Genomic DNA, 19,205 nt, shown 5'->3' with positions numbered 1-19,205 from the left:
AGGGAAGCTTGCTAGGCACTTCTACTCAGGCATCAATTCTCTGATCTCTTAGAAAGACAGGCAGTGAAAGAAACAAAGAAAAACTAACCAACAAACCAAACAAAAAAATGGTGGCCAGAGAGAGGTTCTGGATACATTTTTGTGGAGAGGAGGGTTTGATGGGAAAATGTGAAAGAAAAGCAAAGATTCCAGAAAGCTTTTGACGACAGATGAGTCATTTATAAACATATGGTCTTTGTATACTCACAAACCTTTAGTTGAATACAGTATCTATTAAAAATCTCTTAACCTTTTTCTAAAATAAGCCAATTAACATATTACATTAAATAAAAGGCCTGCCGACAGGAACTTTGAAAAACTTGATTTTGTACGAATCAGTTCTGCCTCAGTTATGACTTACAATATGTAAAACAAATGTGTCATCAATTAATAATACATTTTCCAGAGAATTTTACGCCAAAGATGGATTTGTAATTGGCTAATACTTCTTTTTTGTTTGAGAGGCATTGATGATATAAGCACTCTGTAAATAGTATGGTGGAATTACATTGTTTAATTATATAGACTTCTAAGAGAATTTTTTAAGTTTCTTCCAAAATTTTTTTTACTGCTTTTAGTATCTTTTTAAATTCAGCATGCTACAAGTAGCATTCACAAAATACCTCTTACACAGTTTTTCAGCCTAATTTCCTAAGATATCTGCTATATACCCTTGTTTTCATCCATTCTAAATTTTCCCACCATTTCCCAAAGAAGCACATTTGCATGCCCAGCAGTGCTTCTGTCAAGTTATCCTGTCCCCTGAGATACCTCTTCCCTTTAATTTCTACCACCAGTCATTAACTTGTCATATCTTCTCTTTATCTAGGTAATTTTTGGTCAAGTCTGGTAAAGTGAGAGCTCTTCCTCTAAGTATTTTCCATGGCAGTGTTGCTTTTCTTAAAAAACAAACAAAAAAATTATGTCAGTAATTATCCACATTGTTGTAGCAATTATTAAAACAAACCAAAAGCTAATTTCCAGAAGACTCATATGGGAGTCAAAGTTGTTTGCCAAGTGAATGAATAAATCTCTTAACAAAATATCTAGTTAAGTGATATCAATGGCTTATCTCTATTTCAGTCATGTTCCCTACTCCCCATATCTTATTCAAAACTACTAAATTATCAAGTTTCATAGTTTATAGTTTAAAAAATCAGATATAGGGAAAATTCTCTTTTCAATTCTGTAAGCCTCCTAAATATTTAAATTTAATATTGGCAAGATACCTTTCTAGAGTACATATTGGGTATTGGTTTTATTGAATAGAATGAATGCTGTATTAGTTAAAGATAGGAATTAAAGAGAGAAAATTATGCTTTCCCATTCCTATTTACATAATGATTACTAGACTAACTCAGTCATTTAAGCAAAAGAAATTATGTCATAAAGGATTTAATAAATTTGAACACAGGATTGTCTATGTCTATAAGCAAACATTTTAATATTTCTACAATAAAAATTGAAAGTGATATTTTTCTGCAAGCAAGTTACTATGTAAATACAAAATTGACCTACAAGTTTTTAAGAGCATGGGTACTTTCTCACAAAATTTCCTCTTATTGTTACTGCCAGGAAATTGGAAGGGCTCAATAGGAATAAATTAATAGCACTTTATCTCAGATATATTGTCTCAATCCATGTATGATTAGTAAGAGCACAATATCTGCAAATAAAAGAATCTGTAAATGTAGTCAACAAAAATGATGTTAAAATCAAGAGATATTTCTCAAAAGGAGCTCAATTTCTAAATGATTGGATAAACCCCCATGGTTCAAAGAAGCAACGATTTCACAGGTTGAAACAATCACAGATACTCTGTCTTTGATGCCTTTATAGTCTTTACCATTTCAAAATGAATTTTTCTTCTCTTTCCTTTTTCAGAGAAAGTTTAATTGCTCCTTCAAAAGCCAAATATTCCCATTCTCCTTACATCCTTGTCTTTTTCATACAGTGCCATTTCATTTACTCACATACTTGTTTAATTAACCACATTCTGTTTCTTCCAAACTGTCTAAAGTCTCAATACATCTTAATGGAAAAAACAACAATAAAAAACAAACAAACAAACAAAAATAAAGATCCACAACATTGTTCTTGAAATAATCCTTAACCATACATTGGAAGTCTATGATTATTAATACCTCAATTTTCTTAACAATCATGCCTGAATCAAAATATCACGCAGAATCAAACTTTAAATAAAATTAAAATTACCTTTGAAATAGAATGATTATGACTAATAGAAAATCATTAGAAAATATGTACATATTTAACAGAATATATACATATTTCATTTATTGTTCTTATATTCTTGTCATTCACATACAGTCTAACAACACTGAATCACGAAGAAGTAGAAGACATAAGCAACAATAATGAGTAATGAGATTGAATCAGTAATTAAAAATCTTCAACAAATAAAATTACAGAAATGTATGGCTTTTAGATAACTTCTGTAAAATGTTTAAAGAAGAACTAAATCCAATTCTTTTCAGAATATTCAAAGAATTGACTAAAAAGAAAGAACTAGGTTAATTCTTCATGAGACCAACAGTACCCTCATACCAAATCCAGATAAAGACACAACTAAAAAGAAAACTGCAGACCAATATCTTTGATCAACATACATGCAGAAGTTCTCAACAAAATACTAGCAAACAAAATCTAACAGTACATTAAAAATTTATCTGGTATAATAAAGTGGGATTTATCCCAGAGATGCATGAATTGTTCAACCTGCATAAATCAATAAACATCATTGTTCACAATAGCTGAATGAAGAATAAAAAAAAATAATCATGTTAATAGATGTATAAAAAGCATTTGATAAGAGCTGACATCCCTTTATCATCAAAATTCTTAATATATTAGATATCAAATGAGCACATTTCAACACAATCAATGCTATCTATTCCAAAGCAACAGACTACATCACAGTGAAACAGAGAGGCTGAAAGTGGAACAAGACAAGGGTTTCCACTTGGAGCACTCTTATTCAATGTAGTATTTGAAGTCTTATCAAGAGCACTTATTCAAAAGAAAGAAATATCAACAACAAAATTGGAAAGGAGACAGTAAAATTAACCATGTTTGTAGATGCCAGGATACATATTTCATTAAAAATCCTTTAGATCTGATTAAAGAAATTCAGAAGGTTGCAAGATACAAAATCAGGATAAAATAGTAGCATACTTATACATCAATATTGAACCCACTGAAAAAGTATCCAAAAAAAGAAATACCATTCACAATAACTACAAAACTTAAAAAAAAAAGAAAAGAAAGAAAACTAGGAGTAAATTTAACCAAAGAAATGAAAGACCTCTTCCATAAAACTATAAAACACTATAGATGAAATTCAAGAGAACACAGAAAAAAGAAACAATATATAATTTTTATTCTTCATTCAGGTATTATGTTCACTGTGTTCATGGATTGGAATGATGGATATTGTTAAAATTGCCATATTTTCCAAGGTAATCTAAAGATTCAATTCAAGTCACTAATGACATTCTTTATAGAAGAAGAAAATAATCTTAAAGTTTGTATGGAACTACCAAAGACCCAGAATAGTCAAGGCAATTCTGAAAAAAAGCAAAGCTAGAGTCTTAGGAATACTTGACTTCAAAATAGACTAAAAATGTATAATAACTGAACAACATAGTACCATCATGGAAATAAACTTATGAAACAGAATAGAGAATCCAGAAGTTAATCCATGTATGTCCTGCCAACTGACTTTTTACAAAGGTACCAAAAACATATATTAAAAAGGGAAAGACTTTTCCAAAATATTTAGTGGTGGGAGAACTGAATATCTATACGCAGAGACTGAAACTAGATTCTTACCTTTTTTTGAGGTATAAAAATCAAATTAAAATGGATGGAACACCTAAATGTAAGAACTGAAACTATGAATTAGTAAAAGATAGCATAGTAGAGACCCTTGAAGACATTGGTATAGACAAAGACTTTTTTGGGTAGGACCCCACAAGCACAGTCAAAAAAAGTAAAATTTAAATATGGGATTATATCATACTAAGAGCTTCTGCATAGTACAGGAAACAACACTGTGAACAGATAACAAGAAGAATTAAATAAAATATTTGCCAAATATTTATCTAACCACGAGTTAATATACAGATTACATAAGTAACTCAAATGACTTATCAGCAAAGAAAAAATAATCTGATTGAAAATGAGCAAATGATAAACAGATATTTCTCAAAAGAAAATATAAGAGGTAAGACATAAGAATATGCACAAAATAAACCTTCTCAGAATAATTATTTGCTACTAATTGGCTAAATCATTTCATTTTTAAGCTAAAAAATTAGCATATCCATATTAATTTTCTAGAATAAATTTCAAAAGAAGTTTAAATGTTTTTAAATTAGTTTCTAATTTTTTATTTTCTCTTTATTTCAAACAACTGTATAGTATACAATTATGCTAGCGGAGAGAAAGACATGATGATTGTCAATGGAAATATTTTACCAAGTGATGTCTGACCAGGTTTTAACTTTCTTTTCTCTTTCTAACACCTAGTAAGACTCACTTTGGTCCTTCTCACCAACTGAAATACTGCTAAATTTTGAGACCTCAATTTGGCCATTATTGCAAGTGGGCAGAGTAGCTTGGAGTTCCTAAAATATTTCATGTTTTTATAGGTGACTTTCATGCTTACATGTCTTCCTTTTACAAAGTTGGAAATAATAGAGTATCTTAGACCCTATGTTGTATTTTTACTTTGGTGTCTTTTTTCACATAACTATTTAGAAGGCAATTTAGACTTAAGAAAGATATGGGGAGCTTTCTTAATACCTTTACTGAGGTTTACCAAAACTATGAATGGGCTTATCAGAAATTGAATTAACTTATAATAAAGTGATCATATAAGTCTTATTTTATTGGTGTGGTGTACCTTCTGTTTGTGAGTCACTTTTCTGATAGTCTTTGCAGGAAAAGGGGTCAGAAAAAGCACATTGTACAATATAATAAGGATCATTATTCTATATAACAAGCTATGAATATTGCCTTCTACAAATGTGGGAAAGAGAAGTTTGCTGATAAATGAAAACATTCAGGAAATAATTTGGTTACTTTAAAAAATATTTATTTTTTAAGTGTAGATGGACACAACAAAATGCCTTTTTTTTTTTTTTTAATGTGGTACTGAGGATTGAACTCAGGTAACTCCCGTGCTAGGCGAATGCTCTACTGCTAAGCCACAAACCTAGCCCAAATTTGTTTACTTTTATACATCCAGCCATGATATAATGAAATATTTCCAAAACTCAAATATATGTACTAATGAAAGCAACACAATGAGAGAAATGCAGATTCACAGTAAAAAGAGATGAAATATTTTATTAACAGAATTATTTTTCTCTCATTTCAATTAGTCGTAGTTTTTTCCTACTTTAAACAGTCTAGAATGTGTTCTACCTTGACTTAATTTTATATCTGGAATGAGCTATATTTTCAAGGTTCATTTTTTTTTCCTGCATGGATATTAAGTTGTTCACACATCATTTATTGAAACACCTTTCTTTGCAGGGGCAAGGGTATAACATTTGTATTTTTATTTCTGTTATTTAATTTTAAATAACAAATTATATATTTATAATATACAACATGATGTTTTGACATATTTATATGTTATGGAATTGTTAAATGGAGGTAATTAACACATTTGTTTCCTCATATACATATCACTTTTTGTGTGTTGTGAGATCATTTAAAAACCTACTCTTTTAGCAAATTTTCAAATATACCATACATTGTTATTAATTATAGTGGCCATGTTATCCATAGATCTCTTGAATTTATTCCTTTTGTTTTGATGAAATTTTGAATCCTTTGATCAATATCTTCCAAATCGTCCCTGTGACTACCAATCCTTCACAATGACCATTCTGTTCTGTTTCTATGAGCTCACCATTTCTAGATTCCATATGTGAGGTCACATGATATAGACTGTGCTAGACTTATTTCACTTAGCATAATGTTCCCTAGGTTCATGCATGCTGTCAAAAATAGCAGGACTTCCTTTGTTTTAAAAGTTGATTAGTATTCCATTGAGTATATGTACACCACATTTTCTTAATTCATCTCTCTGTTGATGGAACTTTAGATTGATTCCATATCTTGGATTCTGTGATTAATTTAATTTTGCATTAAAGAAGGGCATGCAGATATCTCTTTGAGACAGCAACTTTATTTCCTTTAGATGTACACTCACAACTAGGGTTTCTGGACCATATGGTAGTTCTATATTAACCTTTGAAGAGCCTCTATACTATTTCACATAATGATCCTCTTTTCTGGTGAATAAATAAATCTTTGCCAACACCCAACACCTATTATCTTTTGACTTTTTATATAATAACCATTTTATAAATGTAAAGTGGATTTATCTGTATTTACATAATAATTAGTGATTTTCCAAATATTTGTATGTCTCCATTTGTATGTCTTGAGAAATGTCTATTCTAGTATTTTGCTCATTTTTAAAAAATTTATTTATTTATTTATTTTTTTTAGTTATACATGACAGTAGAATATATTTTGAAATATTATACATCTCAGTCTTGTGGTTGTATTTGATGTAATTTTCATAAATTTTTCTATATTTATATATTAACATTGGAAGGTTACCTCAAATTCATTCTACTATCTTTTCTATTCCCATATGTTCTCCCTTCCTTTCATTCCCCTTTGTCTAGTCCAAAGTACTTATATTCTTTCTTCCCACCCCATTATTATATATCAGCCTCTACATATCAGAGAGACCATTCTACCCTTGGTTTCAAGGGATTGGCTAATTTCACTTAGCATAATATTCTCTAGTTTTATGCATTTACCAGCAAATGCCTTTCATTCTTCTTTAAGGCTGAGTAATATTCCATTGTGTATAGTACCACATTTTCTTTATCCATTCATCTGTTGAAGGGAACCTTGGTTGATTCCATAGCTTCACTATTGTGAATTCAGTTGCTAAAAAATTAATGTGGCCATATCACTGTAGTATGCTGATTTTAAATCCTTTGGATATATACCAAGGAGTGGGATAACTGGATCAAATGGTTGTTCCAGTCTAAGTTTTCTGACAGAATTTCCAAACTGCTTTCCATAGAGGTTGAACCAAATTGCAGACCCACCAGCAATATATGAATAAACATTTTCTCCGACATTCTCACCAACATTTACTGATAGTTGTATTCTTAACAATTGCCATTCTGACTGGAGTGAGATGAAATTTCAGTTTAGCTTTAATTTGCATTTCTCTAATTTCTAGAGATGTTAAATATTTGTTCACATATTTTTTATCCACCCATATTTTATATTTCTTTTTCTGTGAAGTTCCTGTTCAATCCCTTCTCCCATTTATTGATTGGGTTATATGTTTTTTTTTTTTTTTTTTTTTTTTTTTTTTTGGTGTTAAAGTTTTGAGTTTCTTTTATATCCTGGAGATTAGTGCTTTCTCTGAGGTGGAGTTGGGAAAGATTTTCTCCTATCTGTAATACCTCTCTTCACATTCTTGAGTGTTTCCTTTGCAGTGAAAAGGCTTTTTAGTTTGTTACCATCCCATTTATTGATCCATGATTTTACTTCTTTCACTTTAGGAGTCTTGTAGAGGAAGTTGGTTCCTAAGCCAACATGATGGAGAGTTCGGCCTAGTTTTTCTTCTAGCTGGCACAGGGTCTTAGGTTCTAATACCTAGGTCCTTGATCCACGTTAATTTACATTTTGTTCAGGGTGAGAGTTAGGGGTTTAATTTCATTTTGCTACATATGCATTTCCAGTTTTCCCAGCACCATTTTTTAGAGAGGTTATCTTTTCTCCAATGTATGTTTATGGCGCCTTTGTCTAGTAAGGATAGCTATATTCATGTGTGTTTTTCTCTGTCTTCTGTTCCATTGGTTGTCATGTCTGTTTTGGTGCCAATACAATGCCATTTTTATTACCATAGCCTGGTAGTATAATTTAAGGTCTGGTGTTGTGATGCTTCCTGCTTCATTTTATCACTGAGGATCACTTTGGCTATTCTAGGACTCTTATTTTTCCAAATGCATTTCATGACTGCTCTTTCTAAGAAAAATATCATTGGAGTTTTCATAGGAATTACTTTAAATCTGTATAGCACTTTTGGGAGTGTGGCCATTTCAACAATATTAATTCTGCCTATCAAAGAACATGGGAGAACTTTCTATCTCTTAAGTTTTTTTTAATTACTTTCTTTAGTGTTCTTTTGTTTACATTGTCTAGGTCCTTCATATCTTTTGTCATATTTATTCCCCAAAATTCTAGTTTTTGTTTTTTGAGGCTAATGGGAATGAAATAGTTTTCTTAATTTATCTTTCAGTTGATTCATCACTGAGATATAGGAATGCAAGTGATTTATGGGTGTCAATTTTATATCCTGCTACATTGCTGAATTAATTTATGAGGTCTGTAAGTTTTACAGTGGAATTTTTTGGATCTTCTAAACATAAAATCATGTTGTAAGTATAAAGGGGGTATCAGTTTTTCTTTCCCTGTTTATATCATTTTAATTTCTTTTTCTAATTGCTCTGGCTAGAGTTTTCAGGACTATGTCAAGTAGAAGTGGTGAAAGAGGGGTATCTCTGTCTTGTTCCAGTTTTTAGAGGAAATGCTTTTGATTTTTCCTCACTTAGAATGATATTGGCTTTGGGTTTAGCATGTATAGATTTTAAAATATTGAGGTATGTTTCTACTGTACCTAGTTTTTCTAGTGTTTTGAACATGAATGGATATTGTATTGAGTGAAATGCTTTTTCTGCATCTACTGAGATAGTTATGTGATTCTTGTCTTTAAATTTATTAATGTGATGAATTTTGTTTATTTATTTCTATTATTTGAACCAAGCTTGCATCTCTTGGGTGAACCCCACATGATCATGATATGTTATATTTTTAATATGCCTTTATATTCAATTTGCCAGTGTTTTCTTAAGAATTTTGGAATTTATGTTCATCAGGGATATTGGTCTAGTTTTCTTTCCTTGATGTGTCTTTGTCTGGTTTTGGTATCAGGGTGATACTAGCTTCATGAAATTAGTTTGGAAGGCATCCCTCCTATTTCTATTTCTTGGAGCAATTTGAGGAGGATTGTTTTAATTCTTCTTTGAAGGTCTGGCAGAACTTGGCTGAGAACCTCTCTTATCCTGGGCTTTTCTCAGTTAGTAGGCTTGTGATGGTGTATTTAATTTCACATATTCAAATTTATCTGTTTAAATTTTCTTTATCCTCCTCATTCAGTTTGGGTGGGACATATGCTTCTAGAAATTAGACAATGTCTTCAAGATTATCTATTTTATTAGAGTATAAATTTTCAAAATAGTTTCTGATCATAAAATATCTGTATTTCAGTAATGTCCATGATGTTATGAGTAATCTTTGAGTTTTCCCTCTCTCTCTCTCTCTCCCTCCCTCTCTCTCTCTCTCTCTCTTTCTCTTCATTAGCTTGGTTAAGTGCTTATCCATTTCATCTCGTTTTGTTGGTTCATCTTTAATTTTAATTATTTCCTGTCTTCTGCTTTTCATGTTGTTTTCGTCTTCTTCCCCCTCTCGCCCCCACCCCAGGGCTTTGAGATGTAAAGTTAGGTTATTTATCTGGTGACTTTCTATATTTTTATTGAGTGAGCTCAATGCAATAAACTTTCATCTTAGAAATGCCTTCACAGTGTCCCCGATATTTTGATATGCTGTGTTGGTATTCTCATTTACCTCTAAGTATTTATTTTATTTTATTCCTGATTTTCTACTATAAATTGATCATTCAACAGCATATTAATTAGTCTCCAGGTGTTAAAGTAGCTTCTATTTTTTACTTTATTGTTGATTTCTGATTTCAATCCATTATGATTTTATAGAATGCAAGATATTTTCTCTATTTTTTTTGTATTTGCTGAGTTGCTTTGTGGCTAAAATATGGTATAATTTAGGGAAAGATCTGTATTTTGCTGAGGAGAAAGTGTATTTACTCATTGACAGATGAAATATTCTACATATGTCTGTTAAGTGTAAATTATTAATTATAATTTTTAGTTCTACAGCTTTTTTAGTTTTTGTTTGGAGGATCTATCCATTGGTGTATATTATTCCACGACGTCCTAGCTTTAAGTGTCTGGGTTGAGAAATCATCTGATATCCAGATTGGTTTTCTCTCCTTGTTCTGCATGTTTGACATTTTCATAATAACATGTCTTGATGTGGCTCTGTTGTAATTTGGTGTAGTTCAGGTTCTTTTAGCCTCATATATTTGATTTTCCATTTCATTCTTTGGTTTGAAAATTTTTCAGATACTATTTCATTGAAAAGATTGTGCATTTCTTTCATTTGTATCTTCATCCCTTATATATCCTGATAAATCTTAAATTTGGTCTCTTCATGTTATCTCATATTTTTTGAAAATCTTGTTTATACTTTCTTAACATTTTTTCCTCCTTGGTAAACTTTATTTTCAAGATTATATATTTATTGCCTGAAACTCTGTCTTCCAAATAATGTAGTCTTTGGTGATGCTTTCCATTGAATTTTTAAGTTTGTTTATTGATTCTCTCATTTTGATGATTTTTCCTTTATTTTTCCCCTGAATTTCTATTGAAATGATATTTTACTTCTTGTATTTTCTCTCCTTACATCATCATTTACCTCACAGATTAGTTTAAATCTGTACATTCTAGACTACTTTTCTGACATTTTATCTACTGTGGTGTCAATAGATTATCTTATTAAAGTTTCTTGGTTTCTTTGGAGTAATTTCTTTGCTCATTTTTTTTACATTATTTGTGTGTCTAACAATCTAAGAGTTGATTTTGGAGCAGTAGATTTTCTACCCTGTAGACTGATAGTGCCTCAGAAGGTTTCCATTACCTCACCATTTAGGGGGAGACAAATAATAGCAACCAATGCAAGCAATTCACAACTTTAAACCAAATAGTTCCTGCTATGACATCTACAATATTGTTAAAAAATTGGAAATTGCATAATCAGTTATTACCTACAATAAAATAAGTATATTTGCAGAAGTGTTTACAAATTTGTATGGTGTATAGGGAGAGACAAGAAGTGATGTAGAATTTAATGATTATGAATGAGGAGGAGAGAAGATAGAAATAAAAAATAAAGGAAGTGTGATGGAGAAAAAATTGAGATTGGCTGTTAACAGAAAAAAAATGAAGAAAGAGAATCAAGAGAAACACATAAGTGAGAAAAATAGATATAAAGTAAATGGTTTAAAATTTAAAAATTAAAATGAAAGAATACAGAAAAAAAACTGAAACATATTAACAAGCATCATTTCTTAAAAAAAAAAAAAAAAAAAAAAAACTTGTCCAGGAATAATAACTGACTTCAAAATGCTATAAGTAGTTTTGGAGTTTTAGCTCACTGGTAAAGCACTTGCCTATCATGTGTGAGACACTGGGTTTGATTCTCAGCACCACATTAAAATAAAATAAAATAATGATCCATCAACAACTAATTCAATATTTTTTAAATGCTAGGAATTAGAAAAAAAAAACAAATATGAACATGTATAAATGTCCATGAATTATTATGGTCACACTTAAATAGAAAAGAAAAAAGAAAAAAATTGATCTTGGTGAAAAGTTAAAAAATTGTTTCCATTTGGCTTCAAAAAATTCCCAGCTTCCCTTCTCAGTACAGTTAGGTGGGTTCATCTGGTGTGTAATAATTGCTCTACCCTTAGGGTAGGGTTGCTAGAGAGAGTTAATCTATAGGCAGAACTCCTGGAGGTGGGGTTTAGGCTTGGGTAGGCTCCAGACTCTTCATTGATTGCCAGTTGCCTGGAGATCTGAAATAAGTGCACCTCCAGGACCCATCAACTACTGGTCAATGCTGAAAGACTGCATCCCAGGGATCTCCCTAGGATTCCATTTGTGTGTTGAAGGAGCCAATTCTTAGCCCCACTATGTAACCTGTGGACCTCATGTTTCTAGTCTTGGGTTTAGTCTCAAAACTCAATCTCACCCACCCCTACCTTTACACATTCCTGATGAGAGACATCTCTCCCAGCCAGTTCTGTAAGCAGGCAGATGAGAGGGGGAGGGACAGAGCTGGATAGGTTTCCATGACAATTCACGCCCTATGTAAAGCCTCTCCATAAATTTTATTTTCTCCTGGTCACTTAGACACACTCTGTGTTGTGCCCTGTGGTTCTACAAGGCCTGTATTTTAGGCCAAACTTGAGATTTCCAGGAATTGGCTCCCTCAGCTTTTGGTCCCCATGCCACAGCTGCAAAATTGTTTCCTTTGTTCTCCACATGCAACTAGGACAGATTTGGCTTCTCTCCTGTAAAAGGATATTGCACCGCACAATGCATCTTTTAGCTTAATTATACAACTTCTTTGATCTCTAAGCTCCATATCCCGACACATCTCAGGCCTCCTAAAAATGTCTGTTTCTTTAATTCCTTTATCACTGCACTTTGCTCATGGAGGGACTTCTCTGGTTGGTGACACTTGCTGAGGCAGAGGTTGTAACCCTGAGAATTTCTTCTTTATTTTATTATATTTAACCTCCTGAGTCCCTGATCTGCTTTGAATGTTCAGTGTTAAATTCCAGTAAAGTCACCTCCCCTTTATTTTTTTATTCACCTACCTTGCTGAGAAGATGCCAATCTGCTTTCTGGGTTTCATGCCACAGAACAGCCAGGAAAGTCATATTCTCTACTCTGCCATCTTGAACATCCTGCTTAAAACACATTTTTTTTTTTTTTTTTGGTCCCTTGAATTTACCTGATATTCTACTAAAATCATGAATAACTAAATATTTCTGTGTTCTCTATAAAATGTTGACTTTTTTTTTTTTTTTTTTTTTTTTTTTTTTAGCCTTATTCCATTTTCACACTGTGTTTTTGGTCTTTGTCATTATGGTTTGTACTTGATATTGAATCAGGGGAGTTTAACCACAGAGCCATATCCCCAGCCTTTATTTTATTTTATTTTATTTTTATATTGAGCCAGAGTCTTGCTAAGTTGGCCTTGCTAAGTTGCTGAGACTGGCCTCAAACTTGCAGTCCTCCTGTTGTGCCTTCCTCAGTGGCTTGGATTACAAGAATAAACCACCACTTTTGTCTTTCATATTATGTTTATTACTTCAAGAAATTTCTCTAATTTTCTTCTTATTGTCCAAGATTATTTTAGTTTTTCTAAGTCTTCATTTTCATATAAATTTTAGTATTAGATTGCCAATATCTACAAAAATATGAGTGTTAAAAATTTTATTTTACTACATTAAATTTATAGATAAATTCATACTGGAGTTGACATGTTAAAAATATTGAAAAAGCCTATTCACAAAAATGGCACATTTCTTATACATTTTAGATTTTTTTTCAATTTATATTAATAATATTCATTGTGTGTATGTAAAACTTATGCATTTTTATTTTTTTATTCATAATCTTTAAGTATTTTATTATATTTTCATAATAAAAGTAAACACATTAAAATCTACATTTCCAGTTTTTTGTTTGTTTGTTTTTGTTAGTACAAATTGACTTTATATTGATTTTATTGGTCGGAACCTTACTAGATTCACTTACTGTGGTCAAATTTGAACAACATCATGCCATTTGCAAGTGACAAAAATTTTATTATTTGTTTCAATTAGACATTTTATTCATTTTTCTTTCCCTACTGTGCTAGCTAATTTATTTAGAAGAATATTAAATAGTAGTGGTGGCCTGAATTTCAAAATTTCATCCTTAAATATTATATAAAGAATAAATTTTATTTTTGTAGTGACACTCCCTCAGATTAAAGTTCTGTCTTGTCTCCAGAATTTCTTCCTTTAGGTTCTTTATATATCTGGTCAGGTGACAGTTCGACTACACAGATTATTAGCTATAGCAAAGTTCAAATCTTGTAGATAAAAGGCAGCTAACTTGGCTTCTGGTGAAATTTAGATGCAAGTTTTTAGCTTTTCTTCATGATTTCTACATGCCCCTGTTTTCTTTCTCTTTTTGATGGGCTTTAGGTACAGGCTGCCTGTCTTGTGACATCAGGCTCACTAAGGTACAGGAAAATGCTGTGATTTTACTATATGTGGGCCATCAATTTGTTTCAATGGCTTCTAGAAGTTTACATACAAATACAATTATACTTATGTGGATGAGCCTGGCAAGTAGTAAAAATACAATTGATACTTATTGAAAAAATCAGTTGTTAAATATGATTCACAAGGACAATATATAAAATTACTTTAAAACCGCTCAGTAATTAAAAATGTTGAGCCAACAAAAATTTTTTTCAAAGACATGGTAACTTGTTTTAATTACTTGTTAGCCTTGTTTTGTCCAAGATATCTAGAGATAACAACTTTGATAAAGTTTTTAGGACGTATAGATAACAGTAATACCACTTTTTAAAATGATGCTAACAATGTTATTCACTTAGATTACTACTAATTTCTTACTAATTAATAAACATTATGTTCTCAACTTATGTGACATGAAACCTTTTATTTTAAAATTTCATGAAGTTCAGAAGCCCCAGTTTTAATATTCTTAGCCATCATTTTGCTTCACTGTTAGGAATTTAATATTGCAAAACCAGGGATCATGAACTGGCTCCAGAGGTAACAAGTTCAGAGTTCATAGTTTACAACAACCTGTGGAAATTGTATGCCAAAAGTCTCTGCAAGCTTTTCAAAAGAGTTGGTCAGAAAGTATGGAAAAAAGAAGTTCAAATAATCCAACACTTCTTCACAAAGCTTTATAATATTCATTTGTTCTGCTCACAATTAAAGAGGGAGAATATAGGTGTAAAATGCAGCAAATTTTGCAGCTTTTCTTTTAGAAATATGTTATTCCACTGGGCTTAATCCCAGTGACTTGGAAGCCTGGGAAAGGAGGATGGCAAATTTGAGGACAAACTCAAGAACTTAGTGAGACCCTGTTTCAAAATAAAAAATATAAAATCTTGGGAATAAAGTTCAGTGATAAAACACACCTGGGTTCAATCACCAGTACCAAAACACAAAAATAAAAACAGAAACCAAAAAACCCCACAAAAACCAAACAAATTTATACCAATGACCTCTATCTCTCAGTTGGAAATATATCACTACTTCCTGTATATTTTTAATAGATAAATGCATTAAAACATGACTTTTAGCAGTATTCTGTACCACATAGGAAGCTATATTTTTCTCCATTTAGTATTATAGCATTATTCATTGTATTTTAAGATTCAGAAGATACATTATTTTATGCACAAATTAATAATCAGGCACATGCAATTGAAATACATGTGCTTATATATGGCATTTTCATATTTTTTCATTGAAACATATTTGCACTACAATCCATCTGACTACAATATCCCCAGACTGATATTTGACTAAGTACTAAATAACCCAAAGCCATCAAATCTTAATAGTTGTTTTCAAATTCTTCAACCATGGTAGACTGCTGGGAGCCACAGCCAATTAATATGATGCATGGCATTTTTGATTGAAAGGTGATGCCAGCTAGCCATTGAGATGATACGATTATGTTAAAAAGTACATTCATATGGATACCGGACTCCTGCTGCGGGACTCCTGGAGAGTTCCCATTGGTTGGGAAAGTGCAGTAGGAGGGAATTCCGGGGAGGCGCTTGCGCTAGAGTTCCGGGAAGGAACCAGCAGAACGCCGGGTGGGTGGATCGGGAAGCTTCCCGGGCGGACGTGTTATTGGCGGTTCTTTCAAATAAAGTTTGTTCCTGTTTGAGTGGCTCGTGATCTTGTGCCCAGCCAGACAGCGGCAACTGGTGGCCCTGTACGGGGAGCGCCTGAAGCTTGGAGGTGAGTAAAATTGCTCGCCCCTGAGGGAAGGCGACAGAATGGGTGACCATTTCAAAAAACAATGTGTTCTTCTTTTGATTTATTTTGTTTTTGTTTCAAGCTGCCTATCCCTAGAATTTTCTCAGGCAAACTGGGAAAAATGGTTGGCTCAAGGCTTGAAGTTGTTTGGCCCGGAGAAAGAGAAAATTGATACAACTATTCTTTGCTCCGTTTTTGTTTCATTCTGTTTCGGCTTTGTTTTATGCTACCTTACTGGGTTGCGTTACCTTTATAGTAGATTAGAAACTAGTAAAAAACAAACCGAAAAACTGTTAAGTAAATTGTTAGAGGTCCAAACTGTGGTAGAAAACATGTCAGGTCAAGCAAAAGAGAAGGTCTCTCCAGCTAGTCAGACAGAGGAAAATTTGAAGAAAGAAAGCTTAGAGGAAAAACGACCATCAGTTGGGGAGTTACAACAGGAGGCTGCTACTAACTCCGTTCTATCACCAGAGGGCGTAAGAGCTGAGCGGCCCTCAATTCCTGTAGTTAATGCACAAAATCCTAAGGCAAGATCCCAAAGACTAGCATGCCCTGTACTTGAGCAGGCAGGAGGGCAACGAATTCATCGCGCTCTAGATTTCAAAACAGTAAAGCAATTAAAAGAGGCTGTAACAACCTATGGCCCGCAAGCACCCTTCACCATAAGCATGGTTGAATCTATTACCAACTTAGACATGACACCAGCAGATTGGGCTAACATGTGTCGATCTGTGCTAAATGGAGGACAATATTTGTTATGGAAGGTTGCCAATGAGGAATTCTGCATGGAGACAGCTAGGCGAAATACAGCAGCCGGTTACCCTCAAAGAAATCTGGAGATGTTGTTAGGAAAGGGACCTTATGAGGGTCAACGGCAACAAATTGAATATGATCCTGGTGTATACGCACAAATTGCTGCAGATGCAGTTAGGGCATGGAAAACTTTACAGGGGCATGGAGATTTACAAGGACAGTTATCTAAGGTAATACAAGGAACTAACGAACCTTACGCTGAATTTGTAGATAGGCTTATTCAGACAGCTTCTAGGATATTTGGAGATGTAGAACAAGCAATGCCATTTATAAAACAACTGGCTTATGACCAAGCAAATCGTTGCTGCAGAGAGGTCATTAGACCATGGAAACATGAAGATTTAAACACATATATTAAATTATGTAGAGACATTAATGAACAAGGACAAGTCTTAGCAGCAGTACAACAGGCTTTAGATGCCAGGCCAAAAACATGCTACAATTGTGATCAGACAGGACATTTTAAAAGGAATTGCCCCATAGGAGGAGGGTTTAACAAAGCTAGGTATCAAAGGAATAGAATACCAGGTATTTGCCCACGATGCCGTAGAGGGAGACATTGGGCTAATGAATGCCGTTCTCAAACCACCATAGAGGGCACTCCGTTATCAAAAAACGGACAAGGATCAAGTGTTTACCCACGATATCGTGGAGAAAGGCATCAGGCTCCATTGCCAAAAAACGGACTGGAGGGCCCAATGCTCCGGGGCCCAAAACCACAAATATACGGGGCAATGGAGGAACCCAGCAGCACCATCAAGGTAGTGCCCAGGACACATTATCCATTAAATCCCTCATCAGACAAACTAGAGGGAGCGCAGGGCTGGACATCTGCGCCTCCGCAAGAGCAGTACTAACTCCAGAGATGGGAATTCAAATCATTCCCACAGGAGTAAAAGGACCTCTTCCCCAAGGAACGGTAGGCTTATTATTGGGACGCAGTTCTTCCACACTAAAAGGACTTATGATAAGTCCCGGGGTAATTGATCCCGATTATGAAGGTGAAATAAAAATTATAGCTAGTTCTCCAAGAGGCATATCAGTTATCTCACCAGGGGATAGAATAGCACAGTTACTAATAATACCCAGCCTACATGATAAATTTTCTAGTCGTACTGTAGAAAGAGGTACCAGGGGATTGGGCTCCACAGGTGTAGATTGGGCTATGCTGTCTTTAAATTTAGATTCTCGCCCCATGCTAAAACTAAATATTCAAGGATACGACTTTAATGGGCTACTGGACACAGGTGCAGACCTTAGCATCATATCTAGTCAGGAATGGCCAAAACATTGGCCATTACAACAAGCCACTCAAACGCTTCGAGGCCTAGGAGTGGCTACTAATCCCCATAGAAGTGCAATGGTATTAGATTGGAAGGATCCTGAAGGATGTGAGGGAACTATACAGCCATATGTATTGGATCATCTTCCTATAAATTTATGGGGACGAGATGTCCTAGATCAATTAGGTTTAACGTTAACAAATAACATCAATCCTAATGCGCCCACTACTAGGGCTAAACAAGGTTTTAAAAAAGAAAAAAGATTAGGAAAACAAGGACAAAATATAGCAGCACCAATTCAAATAGATCAAGGAACAGACAGACATGGGTTGGATTTTCAGAAAGGGCCACTGAGACAATAAAAATTACTTGGAAATCAGAAAGACCAGTGTGGGTTCCTCAGTGGCCCCTGACTAAAGAAAAGATACAAGTAGCCCATGATCTGGTTAAACAACAATTAGCGAAAGGACATATACAACCTTCCATATCTCCCCATAATACTCCCATTTTTGTTATTAAAAAGAAATCTGGTAAATGGAGATTATTACAAGATTTAAGAGCCATTAATAATGAGATGGTTATTATGGGACCTGCTCAATCAGGGATTCCCCAATTGTCTGCTTTACCAAAAACCTGGTATGTTTTAGCTATAGATATTAAAGATTGTTTTTTTTCAATTCCTATTCATCCTGAGGATAGTCCACATTTTGCATTTACTATCCCTGCACTAAATCATGAAGGTCCTGATCAGAGATATGAATGGAAAGTACTCCCTCAGGGGATGGCTAATAGTCCAACTATGTGTCAAATTTATGTTAACAAAGCAATCCAACCACTTAGAAATCAAAATCCTGAACTACAAATATTTCACTATATGGATGATGTATTATTGGCACATAAAGATAAAAACATATTGCTGGAATGTTATGCCACACTTACAAACTTATTAAAAAATTATAATCTAGAGATAGCAATAGATAAAGTACAATTAAATCTTCCAATTAATTATCTAGGAGTCCTGTTATCCTCAACCATGGTCCGTCCACCAAAAATTCAAATACGAGTAGATCAACTCAAATCACTTAATGACTTTCAAAAGTTATTGGGAGACATAAATTGGATAAGGCCTTATCTAGGCATACCAACAGGAGAGCTAGGACCTTTATTTGATATCCTAAAAGGTCCATCAGATCCAAATTCACCCCGCA

The sequence above is a fragment of the Callospermophilus lateralis genome, chromosome 2 (genome assembly GCF_048772815.1).
Source record: "Callospermophilus lateralis isolate mCalLat2 chromosome 2, mCalLat2.hap1, whole genome shotgun sequence".
Classification (NCBI taxonomy): Eukaryota; Metazoa; Chordata; class Mammalia; order Rodentia; family Sciuridae; genus Callospermophilus; species Callospermophilus lateralis.
The sequence above is the reverse complement of the archived record's forward strand: the minus strand, read 5'-3'. Positions refer to the sequence as shown.